Source organism: Rhinopithecus roxellana, chromosome 9 (genome assembly GCF_007565055.1).
Source record: "Rhinopithecus roxellana isolate Shanxi Qingling chromosome 9, ASM756505v1, whole genome shotgun sequence".
Lineage (NCBI taxonomy): Eukaryota > Metazoa > Chordata > Mammalia > Primates > Cercopithecidae > Rhinopithecus > Rhinopithecus roxellana.
The window spans coordinates 83,311,449-83,333,054 of NC_044557.1; positions in this window are offsets into that span (position 1 = coordinate 83,311,449).

Here is a 21,606-nt window from a genome sequence, read left to right on the forward strand (position 1 = left end):
TCCAGATATCAAATATCTCAAGCATCTCAGGATTAAAGATAAAATTGTGAATATTGTGTAGGTGATTATATGACAAATATATACCAAAAAAAGATTTTTATTGATGGAATTCAAAACATAATAATGATCACATATACATTTCTGTAATGGGAAGATAAGAATGGAACTCTTTGGGGGGAAAACATTTTATTTAATCTGGGTTTAAAGTGATCAAAAACATTTTTGCAAATGTTATCTGTTAATGCTAATTTGTAATAAGATTTTAGTTATTTCATTTAGAATTTTAATTTTATATAAGTTTTGCATGTCATGCAATATTATTAGTCATTTAACTTTTTTCTCCCATTCATAACTGTAAAAGTAATTCTTAGCTCTCAGGGCATGTAAATACAGGTGACAGACTGAATTTAGTTCATTGGCTGCACTTTGCTAATCCCTCATCTACAGCTACGTGGTTATGAAAAGCATTTGATTGGTTGATAGATTGATTTTTGAACCTGTCGTGTAAGTAAATGGAATTAGGAACATTGTATCTAATTACACTATTTGCAATATCTCACATACCAGAAAAGTCCCCACATTTGATAATTTGCTTTGTTTTTAAAACAATGCTTTCATGTAGGAACTGGTCTGAGAGTCACTAAAAAAAATCATCTTGGTAATCTATTGGTTAGCCTTATAGCTTTGCCCCTAAACTGAGTATGATTCTTAGCAAGATTGGGTAGAGGACAAGAATTTCACAAGAACTTTCTCTCCCTGGGATAAAAATACAATGACAAGGACAGAATCCTAAGGAACTGCCAAGTTCACTAGATGACCAAATTTGAAGCTATTTTTTCATGTTGTCCTTTGGTCGGAAATGCTTGAAATGCTTCTGTGTGTTGTAAGCCTTGTTCTCCACTGTCACTTCCAGGCTGTCTCTCTTCCTTCCTCCCTCAAAACCCCAGATTCTTTGATGTGCATGTCATAGACTTCATTATCCATTACCCTTCCTTGTTGTTTTCATCTCTCTCCCTCCAAATGTCTTCTCCTCGTTCATTGTGTTCTCATCACCTGGATTCACCTATGCCACTGTCAATCACTGCATAGGATGGTGCTTCAGGACAGAGAATCTGGAAGCAGACTGATTTGATTAAAAGCATGTCTGTGTCACTTACTAGCTATGCTCTGTTGCTTAAATTACGAAATGGGTATAACAATAGTACCTACCTGTAAGGACACCGTGAGAATTAAATGAGCTTTTTTAAAAAGATAAGTGCTTAGAACAGTCCCTGTTATAGAGTGAATACTTAAAATATTCAGGAACTTCACCATTTAAAAATAAAGTAATAAATACATGATATAAATGCAAATAGTACTAACTGGGAATACTTACTGAATGCTTACAATATGCCAGGCACTGCTGAAAGCATTTTACGTAATGAACATTTTTAGATTTCACAGCAACCCTATGAATTGGTTTATATTATTATCCTCCTTTTTAAGATGAAGAAACCAAGAACTATAGATGTGAACTACTTTATCCAAGGTTAACAGCAAATAAGTGATGAATCCAAAAAGTGAATAGTCCATCCACATCCTGGTGTCCCAACTATCATTTTTGCATTCTAGTTCAGCCATCTTGTCATCATCAGTAGTTATAGCACCTTCAAAATTTTAATTTCAGCCCTTTTCTCTGACCATTTTCTGTACACCTTCAACTTTTTAGTGACTTCCTTTTATATTCCCCAAACAAACATTCTTTGACCTCATTCAAACTTTAAACCCATTGACCTGACTACTTTTCACCATCTGTCACCTCTACTCAGTTCTTACATCTCTTTCCCCTATGCAGCCTAAAATTTTCATGGGCTAGTACGGTAACACTCTTTTAAAAGCACCCTTAACTCCTTTTCTTCATCTTCCCTCCATTATACTATTTATCTGACAAAACCCCAAACTCTCCCAACCAAATTATCCACTTCTTCTGTGCCAACGCTATAACAGTAAAGATACGCTAAAAATCTCAACTTTACTAGGCTGCCCCGTAATATTTCTCAAGAAAATGCACTTCCTTTCTCTCTGAGAATCTCACACATTCTCCTGTCTCCCCAAATTTCAAACATCTCTATCTGCCTACTCTCTTTTCGTAACACTGAAGGTCACTTTAGAAAGAAAAGAAATATAATTGCATAAGAACTATCATTTTTTTCCAACTAACAATTCAATCAAACTTTCAGCATTTGTATTCAGCTACTGACTTATCCCTTCTATTAAAAGGTTGTACATACTTCTGTTGCAAAGAGAAAACTCTTTATCAGTAATTTAAATCCTTTCCATCTCATTTTCACCAGGAGTTGGATCCTGTAATAGTCACATTTCCTACATCATTTTCTTTCCCTTTTCAGGATTATTCATATTGGCCTAGAAATATGCCACAATATCACCTATCTTAAAAACAAAACTAAAACTAACTCAAACTTCTTTGACACTATATTCTTCTCTGTAAACTATTGGATATATCTTTGTTCCATGTACATCAATATTCGTTAAAATATAGTTTGTGTATACTGTCTTTATTTCCTCATCTAATTTCCCTCCATGTTTGCTTCAATAGAACTTTAAATCTTACCCTCTACTGAAATTGTCTTTATAAAACTGTAGATAGATGCTGTTGGTTATTTATCCCAAAGATATTTTCACTCCCTTTCTTTTATTCTTTCTTCTCCTCTTGCTCTCCTCCTCCCTCTTCTTTTTCATTTTTGTTTTCTTCAATCCCTTCTTTTAGGTGAGACTTTATAATACTTGGACTTTTCTTCCATGTGATAAGTAAACAAAACCAACCCCCTTCTGAGTCCTGGGGTGTAAATTGTAATTGATCATGACCAAACAGGGTAATTTTTCTTGCCAGTCACTTGCCAACTTCGGTTGAAGAATAATCTAGGCCGGTGAGTATTGAGTGAAAGTCTGTTGGGGCACTTCTGGGTACTATCTAATAAAGAGACAAGGATGGAAGAAAACGTCCTTTGTGGGGGATGTGATCATGCCTTCTGTACAATCCTGAGGGAAAGCGATTGTGACAGGTGTGCAAGAAGTACCATGAAGAAGAATGTGTTTCTGACAGATCATTCTGGAAAACTCTTATGTTAGTCAGGCTAGGAGATTAATGGAATTTGGAATTGATGAGTAATAAGAAAAGAGATTAGCAAGGCTGAGGCAGTCATGGTTTCTTAAAGAGTTTCAACTAGTTGATCTCCAGGGTGCTTATTTAAATAATCTTGGTAGTAGAATAATTTATAATCCTTTGGGTATATACCCAGTAGTGGGATGGCTGGGTCATATGGTACATCTAGTTCTAGATCCTTGAGGAATCGCCATACTGTTTTCCATAATGGTTGAACTAGTTTACAATCCCACCAACAGTGTAAAAGTGTTCCTATTTCTCCACATCCTCTCCAACAACTGTTGTTTCCTGATTTTTTAATGATTGCCATTCTAACTGGTGTGAGATGGCATCTCATTGTGGTTTTGATTTGCATTTCTCTGATGGCGAGTGATGATGAGCATTTTTTCATGTGTCTGTTGGCTGTATGAATGTCTTCTTTTGAGAAATGTCTGTTCATATCCTTTGCCCACTTTTTGATGGGATTGTTTCGTTATGCACATGTACCCTGGAACTTGAAGTATAATAAAAAAAAAAAAAATCTTGGTCACTTTTCAAACAATGCTTTTGATTGCTACTCTCAAAGCAGCATTCTTTTGTTTTTTTTTTTTTTTATTTGACATATGCCATTAACAGAGATGGCAGGACAGAGAAAATGAAGCAAATGACAGAAAATAAAGTAAAAATTAGGAGTCAGCTGTTCTAGAAGTAAGGAATATAAACATATAACCACTCTTTCTATCCCTGTAAGAGGAGAAAAAAGCAACTTATGATGTTAGTTTCAACGCAATATAGGAAATCATCATGTTTTTTGTTTATTAATAAACTTTTTTAGAGCTGTTGTAGTTCACAGCAAAATTAAGCAGAAAGTATAGAGAGTTCCTACATTCCTCCTTTCTCCCACACGTACACAACCGTTTCTATTATCAACATTCTACACCAGAGCGGCACATTTGTTAAAATCTTTCTTCACTTAGTAATATGCATTTAAGTCTCCTGCATGTTTTTCATGGTTTGACAGCTCATTTCTTTTTAGTGCTGAATAATATTCTATTGTCTGGAGGTACCACAGTATCCACTCACCTACTGAAGGAAATTTTCATTGCTTCCAAATGTTGTCAATTATGAGAAAAGGTGTTATAAACATCTATGTGCAGGTTTTCGTGTAGACACACATTTTAAAATTCATTTGGATAAGTGCCAAGGCATGTGATTGCTGGATTGTATGGTAAGAGCATGTTTAGTTTTGTAAGAACCTGACAAACTTTCTTCCAAGATGGCTGTACCATTTTGCATTCCTGCCAGCAATTAATGAGAGTTCCTCATGCTCCACATCCTTGCCAGCATTTGGTATGGTAAGTGTTTTGGATTTTGGCAACTATAAGAAGTGTGTAGTGGTATATTGTTGTTATTCAAATTTTCAGTTCCTTAATGACATATGATATTGAACATCTTTTCCTATGTTAACTTGCCATCTGTACATATTCCTTAGTGAAGTGGATCTTTAGGGCTTTTGCTAATTTTTAAATGGGTTCATTTTCTTATTGTGGAGTTTTAAGAGTATTTGTATGTTTGGACAGAGGTCCTTTATCAGACGTGTCTTTTGCAATATTTTCTCTTGGTCTGTGGCTTGTCTCCCATTCTCTTGACATTGTCTTTCCAATTCATGTTTTTTTAATTGAAAATGTAACTATTTTTATGCACTTGCATTGACATACCCCAGGTTTAAGGGCATCTCAAAGCTATGTGTGAACTTCATCATTGCTCCATCATCTGGCTCTGGTTCTCTGGATAATAATTGTCTTTGGGCCAACCAATCCATGTGGTCTATCCAGACGGTCCCTCAGGTATTACAATGTCTTTCATTCAATATATTTGCCAAAATTAGAGCAAGTAAATATATGTTCTTGTTGAAGGAAATCTAGCCCTAAAAAAGAGTAAGTTCTAACACCTGTCTTTTTAATCTATATTAACATGATACAAGTATGAAATGAATTAACTTATCTCCTCCTGCTGCAACAAAGATAAATAAAAGTGCCTTTCTGATAACTTTGTCATACTGTCTAAGCGTAAACTTAGGAAGCAGTATGGGTCTTTTGGCATATTAGTTCTATAAAGAACAACTCAGCATAAAATTCTGCAAAACAAAAAATCATTGTATCTGGTAAACATTCAATCTTAAATATCCTCAGGCAACAAGTCAATTTATTATGTCTTCTGTAGGGATTCAGTTACTTTCAGCACACAATGGATTTATTCTCTTATTCAGGGATGGATTTTACTCTTAATTCATTTTGATGGCTTCTTGTGATCTAGTTTTTAAAATGAGATGTTTGCTAGTTTTATGTTTTATGTATTGATGTTCTTTTATAGATGAGACAGACAGCTGACCACACACACATGCACCTGTGTACATACACACGCACGTGCACACACATGCAGCTATAAGATAAAACTTAAACAAGACTAAATCTTTGTATTTCATGTTGTGTGGTGCTGAATGTGGGTTTCAGATAAGTGCACAAAGCTGAAAAGATCAAAGCTCTGTTCTGAGAAAAAAAGTGCTGACTTTACCTTTAGGCCTCCCTGCTGCTCTACCTGTACTATTACAATTAATTTGTAATGCATGGCATCTTTTCATTTTTGCCTCAGCTGCCAGGAAACCAAATGCCACTCACTACCTGTAATAGGAATTGATTATTTTACTTTACCCTAGCCTCTATAAAGCCTCACTTGCTTTTGAGCCTATTGAATAATTTTGTCTCATATATTCATGTGTTTGAATGCATTTTTGCTTTGTTGTAAACATACAAGAACTTTTAATCAGGAGCGCAAGGTGCCTCATAGAAAGAACTATTGTTTCATTTATTAAAACAATATTTTAAAAAAATCACATGTTCATGTCCTGAAATATGGAGTGAATTTCTTCAAGCCTTGGAAGAAATTTACATTTACATGTAATAAAACTCCTCAGACTGGTAAATTCTCTGAGAGTATCATAACAGACCTGTTAAGTTGAACTCAGAAGGGGTTTCTATTTTGAGAGAATACTGCTTTTGGCTGCCAGGAGAGCCTTCTGTAGACATCTTTTTGAAAATGGGGTAACTCATATGAATTCATCATGGCCAGAAGAAATAAAGATTCTTAGTGCGTGATGTAGGTGCTTTACTGGAAGGATGGTAAGTCTGGCTTAATATTGCTTGCAAAAATTATTTATGGTTGGCACTCTCACTGTGTTTAAAAGTCTATTTTCACATTTAGTTAAATGTTTCTGTCTTGCTTTTTATAATTTATTTGAAATCTACCTTTGAAATGCTCAAAATAAGGTTGTTGTTGGACAGGCCTCTATCTGAAATCCAATAACTGTTTCTCATTTTGGCCCTGTTTGAACCCACATCATGTATATTAATACAGTATTCTTGTTCTAAACTATGTTTTGTTTCTCAGTTATGGCTGCAGCTTTTATTAACATGCTTAAAGCAATAAATCATCCTTTTTATTGGAGTAAGTTAATTGTATCTTATAATGAAGAGCTCTAAACTTAATTTGTCAAATTTATGTTTGTACACAGGCCACCCCACTGAAAGGAGATCAGTTTAAGGAGGAATATCTTTTCAAAGAACTATGTTGAATGAGCTCTGTAAAAATCTTTCCTCACTAATTGCATTTTAAACAACTTAATTCTGTAAATGTTATTTTTGCTGGAGGTATGCAAAATCTTTCTACTAATATTGACACATCTACTTCATCATATGCCATTTTCTGTTGGTTAGAATGCCCATCTTACTGACATCACTCTTTCTTAGATAAAAAAAAAAATACATAGTCATCAACTTGTTTTATTACTTCCCATTAGAATAACCTTTCTGTGCCTCTTAGCCTGGATAAATCTTCTGCTCCCTATCAGTCCAGCTAAAATCTCACCATCTTGTAGCTTTACCTAATTACCCCTTATCATTTTGGCAGAACATTATGTACATCATGGAGGTTCCATTAGGGCATGTAATGTGTGCCTTAACTGGGGTCAATACAGGGAAATATTTCCTGGAAGTCAAAATTTTGTCCAGCAATAAAAATTACTTAATTTATTATTTGTCTTAGTCCAAAATTACAGGCAGTGGGATGAGTTTTCTTTGTTTCTTTTTGCAACAACCCCAGTGTGTTATTGCAGGGGGTGTTGGTTTCTTTTGCCTTTCTTGAAGCCCTTATTCACATAATGGCATGTAATTCCTTCTAGTCCTGCCTCTAGGTATGGATATATAACTGACCAGAGAAATGAGGTTCATTTCCCAAGTAGAATTTTTCATAAGGTGAAGTCTTTATTCCACTGAACTTGGGGCTGTGAGTAGTTTATCCTTTAGCTCTGGAAGCCATGATGGGAAAACATGCTTGAAAATTAAGTCATTTTAGAAAATAACAGACTTATAGAACATATCACTTCCCAACAACATTGCGTACCTGAATCCATTTGTGCCAAAAGCTAGAGGCTCCTAGGTTTTTCAGGTACTTACTCAATATATTTCTTTTATTTTAATTAATTAATTTGTTTGTTTTGCTTAAGCAAGTTTGGGTTAATTTTTTCATATTTGTAATGGAAAGAGCTCGGAATATATATATATATATATATATATATATATATATATATATATAATTACATACATACTTATTAGTCCTAATTCTATAGGTGGTGAAATAAAATTGTGAGAGGTTTAGAAATGCTAATAACAAATGAAACTAGAATCAGACATATCTACTTATAGGGTCCATTTTCTCTCTGCTCTGCCATACTGCATTGCAACTTTTTGGTATGTTTTGGCTTCTATGCTGATACTTTGGCACCTCCAAAAATTTTTATTTATTCATTTTTTTGGTAGATAAAGTCTATGACTTGTAGTTTTATCATTTTCTGCTAGTATTTTGGAGGAAGAGAATGTGAGGGACACAGAAACATTTGTATTCTGATTTCTTATATTAGAAGCTCCATTAATTCTTATTGAGCTTTCCAGTGATTAACATTCATCTTCTGTGGTCTTTCTCTAGGCTTACAGAACCTTAGTGGATGTCAAAGTCATTCTTGTTCACGGAGAGAACTTGTTAGACTTTGAGTCTGTGCTACTTCAGTGTCCCATATTTGCAATGCCTATCTCCATCAATCTGGGTTATTTTCAGAAACACAAACAAGGGTTGAGTTAGACTGTCATGAGGACAACTATAATGGGAATATTGGAAAAATTATGATTACTCTTAGACTGGGTAAGAGGCAAGGTTGCATGGAACATCTGAATTTTGTCCCCGGAATTGTCATTGCATTTCTGGGTGGCCTTGGACAAAATTATTTTTTGAAGTTTTGCCAAAGGGAAGGTAACAGGGGTAGGAGAGGAATGAGTGAACAGCTTCAAGTGAATAAATTCATTCTTTACAATGTTAAGGCTCTGTATTCCCATTTTCCTGAAATTCCTGTGAACTCACAAGTCAGATCTCAGATAAAGACTTTTGAAATTTCAAAAATAGACCTTTTAACTTATAGCTAGAAGAATAAAAGCAAAGATAAAAACCAAGCTAGCAGAAAAATGGTCTGGTATACACATAAAGGCAGGTGGACCATTCTGGTCAGTCTGTCTTTACTAAGACCTAATTAGCTATGCTGTCTTGGTGGCATTTTCAGAAAGGAAACTGGAATCCTTTGCCTGTAAATGTCTCCATTAGCTCAGTGTGTGTTTTCGTTGGCATTTAGAAAAGGCTCTAGCTCTATTATGGTTTTGTTGATGGCTAACAGTGTTCTTGGCGCTGAGTGCGATATAGAAGAAGGCACAGGATCCGCCCAAGGCACTTGCAACCTAAGTTAGTAAAACAAATAACTCGCTATTATTCCTGACCTTGCGGGAAACTGAGTTTAAATATCAGTGGCGCTAGATTCCAGAATATTTCTATTTGTGTTCCTTTGGGATGGGCCAGAATGACATTGGTGGAGCGACTGCATTGCTTGGTATGCTTCCTTTCTTCCATTTTTAGCGTGTTAGACTTTCTTCCATTTCCAGGGCTTTTTCCATGGCTAAGTTAACCATAAATATTGTCTCTCAGCATCCCTTGTTTTGTTGTAATATTTGCCCTCACTTTAGCTCACTAGAGTCTAATTTCACCTATCTCTACCTACTTAAGGTGATAGAAAAAAAATTCACCCAGATAAACCCTAAATATTTTTTAAAATATGGGGACAAATGTTTGTTCTTATTGTATGAATATCCATGGTATTTCAGATAAAATCATATATCTTCAATGTGAAGACCAACATAGGCAGGGGTTGAAAACTTGTGCAATATTCTCTGCACATGTAGTTTGTTTTTTTCTATGTTGGCAGAAAAGGAAAAATATTACACCTCAACCTCTCTGATCATACTTTTGGGAAGGGTGGGTAAAGTTGACAAGGTGGTTGGGGAGATGCCAGATGACCAGTGTGTTAGGCTGTTCTGGAGTTTCTACAAAGAAATTCCTGGGGCTGGGTAATTTATAAAGAAAAGAGGTTTAATTGGCTCATGGGCTCATGGTTCTGCAGGCTGTACAGTGAGTGTGGTGCCAGCATCTGCTTCTGGTGAGGGTCTCAGGAAGCTTCCAATCATGGCGGAAGGCAAAGGAGAAGCAGACACATCACGTGGCAAGAGGGAGCAAGAGAGCAAGGGCAGGGAAGTCTCAGACTTTTAAACAATCAGATCTCACATGAACTAACTGAGGGAGAATTCACTTAACACTAAGGGGATGGTGCTAAACCATTCATAAGGGATCCACCCACATGATCCAACATCTCCCACCAGGACCCACCACCGACACTGGTAATCACATTTCAACATGAGATTTGGAGAGGACAAACATCCAAACTGTATCAATTGGTGAGACAGAAACTGGAAAAGGGAGGCAAGAAATACACAGTTTAAAAGCCCATTTTCATGACTGAGTCTGGGCTATTGCCAGTGGAAGCCTGTAGGAGAAAGAATAAATAGAGCCATGTAAAAGTTCAGCAAATTATTGATCTTGCCTGTACTTAATACACAGCTCCTGCTTTTATAAGCACTTAGAACTATGCAAAGTTTGATACGTAAAGCTAATTGAAATTGGCTGATAAAGACTAATCTACATCAATGAAAACAAATGAACATTTACTGCATGTGGCAGCGTGGGTGAATCTTACAATCATATGTTGAGTAAAGAATGTCAGACTACAAGAGATTAGAGACTGATTAATTCATTTAAATAAAGTTCAAAAGCAATCTAACTAGCTTATAGTGTTAGAACTCTGATAACGTTACCCTGGGAGGGCTTGCGACTGGAAGAGAGGGTGATGGGGATGATGGAGGCTTTGGATGTTTAGAATATTCTATTTCTTGGTCAGGGTGAAAGTTATATGGGTGTGCTCCGTTTGTGAAAATTCATCAAGCTGTATGCTTGTCATTTGTGTATTCGACTGCATACCTTTTATATTCATTTAAAAATATTACTTAAAAATTGCTAATGTTTACTTAAGAGATGTTTGCATGTGCCTATGTTGTTATGGAGTCATTGAATACTTCTGCAAAATAATTTTTTTCAAATTAGTAACTATGATTACTAATTTCAAATTAGTGCATATGATTAGAATTGTATTTGATTTCTGAGAAATATTTGTTAAGTAAATGATTTCCAGTTACAAAAAACAGGAGCTAGCATGTCTTGGCCAGCAGCCCACTGGACACCTTAGTATTATGGGTTGGTGTTACCCTCATCACAATCAAAGGCAGTTAAGCTGAGCACTCTTAATGGAACTGCATATGAGTTCAAGAGGACAGTGGTGGGGCTAGATTCTGGCAATTTCATGGTGAATTAAGAGATAAAAAAAGAGATACTTATCCATTGTTCCTCAGATCCTGAAGTGTGTGTGAGCTACTGTCACCAAAGCTTGTCGCCCTCCTTCACTCCAGTGACCACTTCTAACCATATCTGTGGGGAGAACCTGTCTCCCAAGGGAAGACAGGTTCTTCCAAGGGAGAACCTCTTCTCTAGCTGGGACGTTGCTCTGTCTCTCTCTCCCCAGCTCTATCTATAAGAAAGGAGTAGGCATTTGAAAGATCATGGCTGACCCGGTGTATCAGAGGAGATAACAGAGAGAAGAAATAGAGGAGAGGATTGAGAAGGGAGAGGAGGACGAAAGAAAAGGGAAGAATGGAATAAGGCAAGAAAGACATTGAGGTAATCTGGAGGTCAACTTCAAAGAGATCCCAACAATGACAAAATGATGGGGTTGTCACACTGTCCCATTAAAAAAAAAATGTTTAATGTATGCTTACTCTATGCTAGGAACTGCTTACTTTGCCATATTCCCTATATGATTCTATTTCATTTTCATTTTATAGATAATAAAATTGAGGGATCAGGGGGATTTTGAGCACAATACCCCAGGCTGCAGTCCAAGCCTTCTTAGAGCCCATGATTAATAATAATAATGCAATGTGCTGAGTCCCTACAACATCCCAAGTACAGTTATTTTTGTCTCAAAAAATTGTTTTTGTTCCTTCTGATCAACAAATGCATATGGCTGAGTCGTGTTATCTGTGCCCATGTGTATTGTCTACTTCTTATTGTCTATGACTTTGTCATTTGGGGTTACCTCCAAGGGATGGTCTACAGCTGGGCTGGACTTCATGCAGCAACTAAATGTCATGTGGACCCTCTGGCCACTCTGGTCTGGACTCGTTCCTCCTGACCAGAGCTTATCTGGAACTGAACCAGCCTCCAAGGGTAAAGACAGGTCACTGAGCAGATGACCATGGCCTTTAACTGCTGACCTTGATCTGCGTGTACTGGCTTTGAGGGAGGATGCTTGTGGCTTCCTTTTCCCTGGACTTACACTTAAAGGAGGCTTAGATTGGCTGCACTCCTCTCACTAATGCATGAGAGGTCGAGCATGCATCATTGGATAGTATGCCACAAACCAATGTGATAGAAGTCAATGGTGCCCATATATAAGTGACCAGCTTGGTCATTCACTTCATGCTTTTGTCCCCACAGAAAAATGACAGAAAAACTTTATATAACTCAGTTACAGAATAATGACTAATATTTCTGTATCCATGGTATGCAAACATTATGCTAGGTAATTATCAGGATACAGAGGTGTCATGTTAATAGTCAGAATAAGGAAATTGCTGAGATCAGGCTGTGAACCCTATACTAAAAGTCAATTCTGTGCCAAATGAAGGTAGTTTGGAAAAAAGAGGTACAAATAGGCACATGCTAAGATGAGTGAGATAGTTACTTCACAGTGCAGATAAAATGATCTTTCCATAGGTCTATAGGAATGGTCATATCTACATATTTACAAACAAAATACAATGATAATTGGTGGTTTTTGTTTATTAACAAAACCAAAATTTTATATTTATTAACAAAACAAAAATGTGTATTCATTGGTCAAATAAGTTAGAAAATGCCAGTTTAAGTCAATGTATATAGGTATCTTTACAGTAGGATCCTCTAACCATTTTAATGCTAATTTTGAAGCTCTAAAAGAGACATTAATTTTCTAATTTCTTACACTTTTTGCATGTTGAAAGCATTTTTATATGTATCATCTTCTGGAATAGTCTTTAGACTGGGAATAATAGTTTAATGTTTTCAAGTCATCTGCCTTTTATGTTCTCCTTCCTTTAGGTCTCAAGGAGAAAATCTAGGTGGCATAATGTAGTGAAAAAGTGACCAGAGAGTGGTCCAAGACCTGACTCATCAGTCAAGGCTGTTTTGGTTTCACTTTTTATGAAAATAAGTTGCCCCTATGTCCTCAACAAAGTGAGTTAACTTGAGACTCATTAATCCAAAGATGACATTGGCCAAAAGATTTCAGGTCTTCCAAAAGCCCGAGAACAAATCCAGTCATAAACCCTTTAAATCCATCCCCAATATCCATTTGCCTTTTATTTCCTCAGGATGTTCAGCCCTGACCCCTTATCTTGTGGTTCATTTCATGTTTGTTTAGGGCAGGGGTGTCTGATATTTTGGCTTCCCTGGGTCACATTGGAAGAACTGTCTTGGGCCATAAGTAAAATACACTAACACTAACAATAGCTGATGAGAAAAAAAAAATTGCAAAAAAATCCTTAATTTTTAAGAAAGTTTACAAATTTGTCCTGGGCTGCATTCAAAGCTGTCCTGGACCACATGTGGCCTGTGGCCCAAGGGTTGGACAAGTTTGATCTAGGGCAACCCAAATAAATTGAAATAGACCAGCACTAGGGGGATCCTAAGGGAACATGCCAGTTAAACTCTCCCACTATACAGACAACAGATCTTTCTTTGGAGTTCAACTTTTCCTTAGGTTAAAGTGCTAGTTAGTGTGAGAAACGATAAGGGAATTAAGGCCACCTAATTCAGAGTCTATGCCACTAATAGCAGCATATGGAGACTCTAGGAGCATTCTGACATTTGAGTTCCTTGACACCAGTCTAACCAATGGGAGTTGCCCAGGGGAAATCCTCCAGTTTCTCCAAGATCCTCTTATGTTCTCAAACATAGTAATACTCAACTTAACTACAGCTTCTATTATCTCTAGGGGAGAAATAGTCAACAAAAGCAATTAGGGTGTAAAAACTCCATTGGTCTGTTAGGAATTTACCTCGGTCTCAGAACTAAAAAAACAAAAAACAAAAAAAGAAACCCTATTAACAGATCCTAGATGCTATTATATCAAGGGTCCCAGGAAATGATTGGCTTTAACACTTGAGGGTTTCAGAATAAAACCTAGGGAAAATGCATGGTGTCTCTAAACCTCAGGCAATTTGCTGTGGCTGCCAAGGTCTCCACAGAAAGCATTTTTCAATTGGTATATTTATACTTTCTTTACTTAGTATTGATTCTAAATAAGGATAAAACCCATCCTTGATGGGAAGCCTATGAGTAAGAACAGATGAATTAAAGTTTGTTTTATCTTCCCACTTTCCTTTTGCTGTAGCCAAAAAAAGCCTTCCCTTCAGAGGCAAACGGGATATATTCTAGAGGCAGCAGTCACTGCTTTCACAACAACTAAATGATAAAATGGTTGTAGAGAGTCTAGGGCAACAGGAGCATTGGGTTTGGGTGCAGGTTCAAGGCTTTCTAAACATTTCGTCTATAAAACTGGGTAAAATAGGCCATCTTGAAGGTCTACAGGTCTCTGAACATCACCGCCCCAAGCTCTATATTGATGCCTAGGCTTGCCATTTTTAAAACTCTATATTCCTCTTAAGACACCTGCTTTTGAGCCACTAATAAAGTGCTCTAGCTCTCTCTCTCACTCTCTGTCTCTGTCTCTCCTTCCCTCCCTCCCTCTCTCTGTATCTCTCCATTTCCCTCTCCCTCTCCATCTCCCTCTTTTTCTCCTTTTCCCTCTCCGTCTCTCTTTTGGATCTTGCAACAGACTGACTTTACCATAAATATTTGCTGATTGGCTATTGGTGGAACTAATAATGATCTCTGGGTGATTTGCCATAGGGGAGAAATTGTGTGGAGAGAACGAATGGCCAAGATATGATTGTTCAGACATCAGCTGCTCACGATTGTGTGTGTGTGCGTCTGTGTGCTATAGACAAACATCATGAAGTCAGACCTGCTCAAACAGGAATTGTGATCGTTTTTCAAAATCATGGTAGAGCTCAAGTTCATCTTTGCTTCAGTTATGCAACCAGGTTTGTAAAGATACAGGGAAATTTTGTCCATGCTTTAAAAGATTTAACCATCTTTTCTAACACTGGAGATTGACTTCCACCTGAACATAATTTGTCCCTATTTGCAGCCTATTCTCTATATCTAACCACACAGCTACTCTCCCCTGCAAGTTGACATTGCTGAATCTTTGCAGACATGGTTTTCATTCCTCATGCCCCCATTTTTTTCTACTCCTCCCTTCCCTCTCTAATTCCATGTATTGCATATAGTTCATTTTAAATGCCCTGAAGAAACCTTCCCAAATCCTCTACCAGTCAAATCCACCGTTTTCCCTCCCTGAGTTCCATAATAATTTACTTGTACCTCTAATCGAGTGCTTATTCCATTCTACCTAACATTGTGGTGAGATGTTGAAAGAGGAATAGTAAGAGAATAGAAAGAAAACAGGCTTTGGAATTGCAGAGTGGGGTTTGGCTCTTGAAAATTCCAGCTGAAAAATGTTGGGCAAGTCATTGAATATTTTTGAGTCTCCGTTTTCTTCTCTCTAAAATGGGCATACTAATTACTTTGCTGGTTTTTGTCAAGGTAAAAGAGATAATATATGTGAAGAGCCTAACACAATGCCTATTCTGTGATGAGTAATAAATATAAGCTACTGTCAATAAGAATTATATATGAATTTTATCCTTTTGTAACTTTCTTAGTGATTTGAAATGCTAGAAGACTGTATCTGCTTCAAAATTGTTTGTTGAATAAAGAAACAACTCTCTTGACCTAGTTTAAATTTCTAGTATCCATATATAGCTGCCTCAAATATTTCATATCATGGTACTAAACAATAAAAACAGAAGTGTTTGATAAGTTAACCAGAGGTATGATGATATGATGATACAATTGTTCTAGGCCATGTAGTTTATACATCAATGTAGCAGCTCTACAGGACAATACTTGAGATTTATCTATTAAATTGTATCTATCTTGAGAGTATTCTGTTCAGTGGGCACTGCACTTGGAAGGCAGCAATGATCAGTAGTAGCAGTTGATATTGATAATTATTGAGTGCTAATACATGCCCAGTCCTGTGCATGGGGTTTTAGACGGATGATTTAATTCAAGCAATACTGATAATAAACTTATAGGGTAGATAGTATGATCATCTTCATTTTGCAAAAATAAAACCAGAGATGTGGGATAACTAGCTTAAGGTTATAGATGTATTAGTAACAGATGCTGTTATCAAACCCCTGTAGTCTCACTCACCAAATCTACTGTTGCTACTATGCCACGTGAGATTTTGTCCTTCGGGAGTTTACACTCTAATTTAATAAAGCCAGTCAAGGTAATGCAATACATGTTCTATTTCAGAGAACTCTTAGGCAATTCAGGGGTCATAGGAGGGGTCTCTGAAAAGCAGCTGGGTTGGTAGGCTTTCTGCTTTCTTTTCTTCCAGTGACTTCCTCAGTTATACTTGAAAGTTTCTTGAATAGTCATTGGGTTTTCTCCTTACTTTCTCATGGAGCTGCTATGATTTATTTAGCAGAAACTTTCAACTGAGAGGGAAAGTAGCAGCCTCTGGTCACGTTTACTCCCTGTGGCCATCCAAAGAAATCAAACATTTGTTTGTATTTGGAACAATACTGCTGGGGTCTCTGATGAGGAACTAGATAACCTTTCTGCCATCTCTAATTGCTTGCAAATAGTGCAGCAGCTATTCTTATGATGCCTTCTGCATAAACTTTCTTTCAAGAGTGGTTCTGGAGGACCCAAAGGAAAAAGATAGAATTAGTGAAGCAGTAGCTGGCTGGCCAGACTTATTCAGATCCTACATGTACAACAGCATTTCTCTAAAGTCACTTAAAGAGGTCATTAGGATCCCCAAAAGAAAGAACAATAAAATAGTGGTCTTTCACCTGCCTGATATAGATCTTGACATTGCCCCACTATGATGACCCATTTAGATTCTTAGCAGATAAAAGTTTTCCCTGAATTAAGGATTTCTGTTACATCGAGGTATTAGTACCTTGTCTTAGGGGCTGCTTACCTGATTAATGAATACATTCACTCCTGATTGCCACTTGGCAGAAAGAGAGTGGAGGATTCTGATACAGAAATTTGAGGGAAGGGGTCTGAAGCAGGGATGGAGAGAAACTAAGGCATGCTAGAGGGCACTGATAACCATCCTTTACAGGTGGAACAAAGGATCCCACAATGCGTTGGGAAATAACATTACAATTCCCCTTTTACTTTAGGCTGGTTCAGTTGATTTGCTTATGAATATTACTACCATTCATTCTTTCACCCTTTATTCAACATTCTTTTCCAGACATAGTACAAGGCAAATGACCAAATGAAAACAAAGAGAAAGGAAACTTGGTCTCTCCTTTAAGTTCACAATCTAGCAACTGACACATGTGTACACAATTAACTACAGAGGGCCTGGTTTTAGAAGGGCAATGTCTATACAGTGGCATGAGCCATGGAACTTGTGTCCTTTTTATCTGGGTCCTAAGTGAGATGGAAGATGGCGGGGCAGAAATAGCTGGGACTCAGGGCGGAACTTCCCCAGTTCACCCCTTTGCTGCTAGAGTCACCTTCCATGTGGCTTACTTACCCAGAGACTGGGGAAACCTGCGAGTGATACACTGGCCTTGTGGGAATTGGTGTAACCTGTTTTGCTGAATAAGTCTGGCCAACACGGGTGTGCAGATAAATAGTGAGAATGCTAGCAATTAAAGCTAACTTATTTTTTGCCCTTTCTATGTGCCAGACACCATATGATCCCATTTAAAGATCATGGAAACTCTGTAGTAAGTACTTCTATTATTCTGGTTTCACAGATCAGAAAACTGATGCTGAGGGAAGTCAAGTAATATGTGGAAGGACACACCAATGGCAGAGTTGGGATTTCCTTCATAATGATTAAGGCTTAGGATGTTATACTAAGTAATCCAACTTAGCTTAGCATCCTAACCCTTAATCATTATGCTCCTGGGTACCAGTACTTCATAACACAAGTAGGTGGAGTTCCTTTTTGCAAGTAGCTCTGAGAGCACGCCATGCTAACCATACAGAAGGGTCTGCAGGAATGCTAACTGCAGAAAAGAAAGTGGAAGTGCGTATTATCTGGGGTTACATACGGTTCTCTGGTTTTGGGGGAGAGAAGAATTCAAGCAAAACAGACCGCAGTGACATTAAGTAGTGGTTGGGAGCAGGTGTGTGATTAGAAAGACTGGGGATGGTGTCCTTCTCAGTGATTCAAGAAACTGAGTTTCGTACCCTACTGATAATCTCATTTTGAAGAAGGGAAAGAGTGATATACTCTAAGATTCTTTTACTCTCTGTTCAGCTGCAAAGGCATCATTCTCATTATTTTCATGTTCAAATCCAATATTAGTATTACTTTAATAAGAAATGAATAGTCTTTTTTGTAATGGGTAAGTTAAAACAAATATTTTTGTTTTGTCTCTGAGAAACTATAATTAAATAATACTAGCCTTCCAAACGAAGATTGCACTGTATAAATAGGTAGATAAACGTGGCTATAGAAATTACAACTTCACAAACCTTTAACAAACAGTAGCGAAAAGGACATTCTAGTCATCTGTTGGGAAGAATATAATTTTGACCATGGTCCAAAGAGCAATGTTTCCTTGATGATAGCATTACCCTCACGTTTTAGTAAATAAATGACTTGATATACTACTCTGTAAGAGTGAGTTTTCGGTTGAAGATTGTATTCATTTTGTTTCTTAACGTCAATACTAAAAGACACTGATGTAAAACCTCTAATTATTTTAAGTTTTCTAAAGTATTGCCTTGATTTTAGATTTTAAAAAAGGAGGACAAATTAGGGTACAAAACAGATGACTGACTCTGTTCTGTGCACAAGGTTTGGGTGTATCTTCAAAATGAGGGAGTGTCTTTGTAAAAACTATGGTCATTTTCCATGCTGTGTCTCCCCCAGCATGTTTAGTGAATTGAGTTGAAGAGAATCCACTCAAGCCAGGTTTCTCCAGGATATCTTTTTGCCCTCTTTTAAACCCTCTATTTATCCTGTCAATCATTTTGTATATTTTAGGTAGTTGGCATATGTTACACAGGTAACTACATTTTATAGGGAGAAAGAGTTATATGTATGCAGAAACCAGTCTGGGAAGTTATAAAGTTTAGCAATGCATTTCTTGGATACAAGGTTAATATAAAATATCAGATTATAAAAGATACACAGTCATAAATATTATGTTTAAGCACTTGGTAGATAGTATTCTACCAAGTAGAGGTCCGATGTACTTTACTTTTAAAAACATTTTATTGTAAAATTAATACAGGCTGGGTATGATAGCTTATGTCTGTAGTCTCAGCATTATGGGAGGCTGAGGCAGGTGGGTCACTTGAGGCCAGGAGTTTAAGACCAGCGTGGCCAACATGGCAAAACCCTGTCTCTAAAAATACAAAAATTAGTTGGGTGTGGTGGCACATGCCTGTAATTACAGCTACTCAGGAGGCTGAGGCACAAGAATTGGTCGCTTGAACAGTGAAGGTGGAGGTTGCAGTGAGCCAAATATGCACTCCACTGCAATATTGCAAATATGCACGCCACTGCACTCCAACCTGGGTGACAGAGCAAGACTCTGTTTCAAAAATAACTAACTAGATAATAAAAACAAAATAAATTAATACCTGCTGATCACAATAAATGAACAGTGCAGAACTATGTTTACAAATTATGTAAAATTAAAAAATGAAGCTCTCCTTCTCATCCCTCAACCCCTGATCCCACTCCTTTTCCAAGAGTGTGATGTGTGACATTTTATACTTTTTTTCTGTGCATTAACACATACCTAGATCATTTTTAAAGTAAAATGTAGTAATACTACATGTGCTGTTTTGTTATTTAGCTAATATTTTTGAGACCCACCTTTTTTTTTTTTTTTTTAGAAAAAGTTAACTGCGTGGTATTTATATTTGTTAATTATCACAGACTTAGCAGCTGAAGTCACCACACATCTATGATCTCACAGTTGTGGGTTAGGAGTCTGCGAGGCTTGGATTTGTTCTTTGCTTAGCATCTTTCAAGGCCAAAGTCAAGGTGTCTAGCACACTGGGCTCTTATCTAGAGGGCCTGGGGAAGAATCTGCTTCTCATTCAGGCTGTCCGTAGAGTCTAGTTCCTTTTGGTTGTAGGAATGAGGTCCTTATTTCTTAGCTAACTTTTTTTTTTTTTTTTTTTTTTTTTTTTTTTTTTTGAGACGGAGTCTCGCTCTGTCCCCCTGGCTGGAGGGCAGTGGCGCGATCTCGGCTCACTGCAAGCTCCACCTCCCGGGTTCTCGCCATTCTCTTGCCTCAGCCTCCCGAGTAGCTGGGACTACAGGCGTCCGCAACCGCGCCCGGCGAATATTTTGTATTTTTAGTAGAGACGGGGTTTCACCGTGATCTCGATCTCCTGACCTTGTGATCTGCCCGCCTCGGCCTCCCAAAGTGCTGGGATTACAGGCGTGAGCCACCGTCTTAGCTAACTTTCAGCCAGGAGCTGTTGTCAGCTTCAGGAAGCCACTTGCACTTCTGTCATGTGTGTGGCCTTCTTCATACCATGTCTGTTATATATGTATCCTATGGTTTCTACTAGTGCATTATGTTCACATTTCAACTCATAATTTATTAATCTTATTAGCCTTTTGTTTCTTCTGATACTTTTTAAATCTTTTTAATATATTCAGTCCTTTCATTTGTGTTTAGAATGAAATACATAGCTTATTTTTTCCAAATAGATGTCTACTTTTTCTAATTACATTTTGAATAGTCCTTTATTTTCCCTCCAGATTACAGCGTCATTTTTGTAACTGTAACTTTATATTTTGATTTGCTACATTATTCTTTTGATGCAATATTTCTTGGCTATTTGGGGGCAGGTACTGTTTTGGTTAACTTTATTTATTTATTTTGAGACGGAGTCTCTCTCTGTTCCCAGGCCGGAGTGCAGTGGCGCAATCTCGGCTCACTGCAAACTCCACCTCAGGGGTTCAAGCAATTCCCCTGTCTCAGCCTCCTGAGTAGCTGGGATTACATGCACCCGCTGGTCTCAAGCCCCTGACCTTGTTATTCTCCCACCTCGGCCTCCCAAAGTGCTGGGATTACAGGTGTGAGCCACCACACCTGGCCAGCAATTTATATTTCAAAACAACTTTAGGTAAATACATTTTTGTATATCTATGTAGTGTATTACATAGCATTTTAAATCAAGGAGAAATTTTAGCTGTAATGACATGAAAGTTTCAAAATATATTATTGAACAGAACTGAATCAATCTGTAGGATAGCATATATAATATGATTCACTTTTGTTTAAATAATTTGTTTATTATATATACACATACATATAGACATACCTAAAGAAATATGAAAAAAAAAATCACTGAATCTTAGAGTTGGGAAGTGTAAAATTTGACTTCTACCTTACACATATTTATATCATTTAAAAATTTTACAATAAACATATGTAAGTTTCATAATGAAAAACAAAGATTTAATTTGGGAAATACATTTTTAGATTATTAATCTTACTTTCTATGATAAGTAGTCTTTTCTCGTTACCATAGATAATTGAGAGTTGACTACCTCAAAATGCTTAAGTTTTCTTCCTTTAGAACACTATCTATAGATACAACTCAGAAGAATCATCATCATCATCACCAAAATTTCCTGAACTACTACTAAGCGCAGGCAACAGAACTATTATATATTAATTGCCTCATTTAATCTTCTGAATATTCCCTTGGGCTACATATTATTCCCATTTTACATA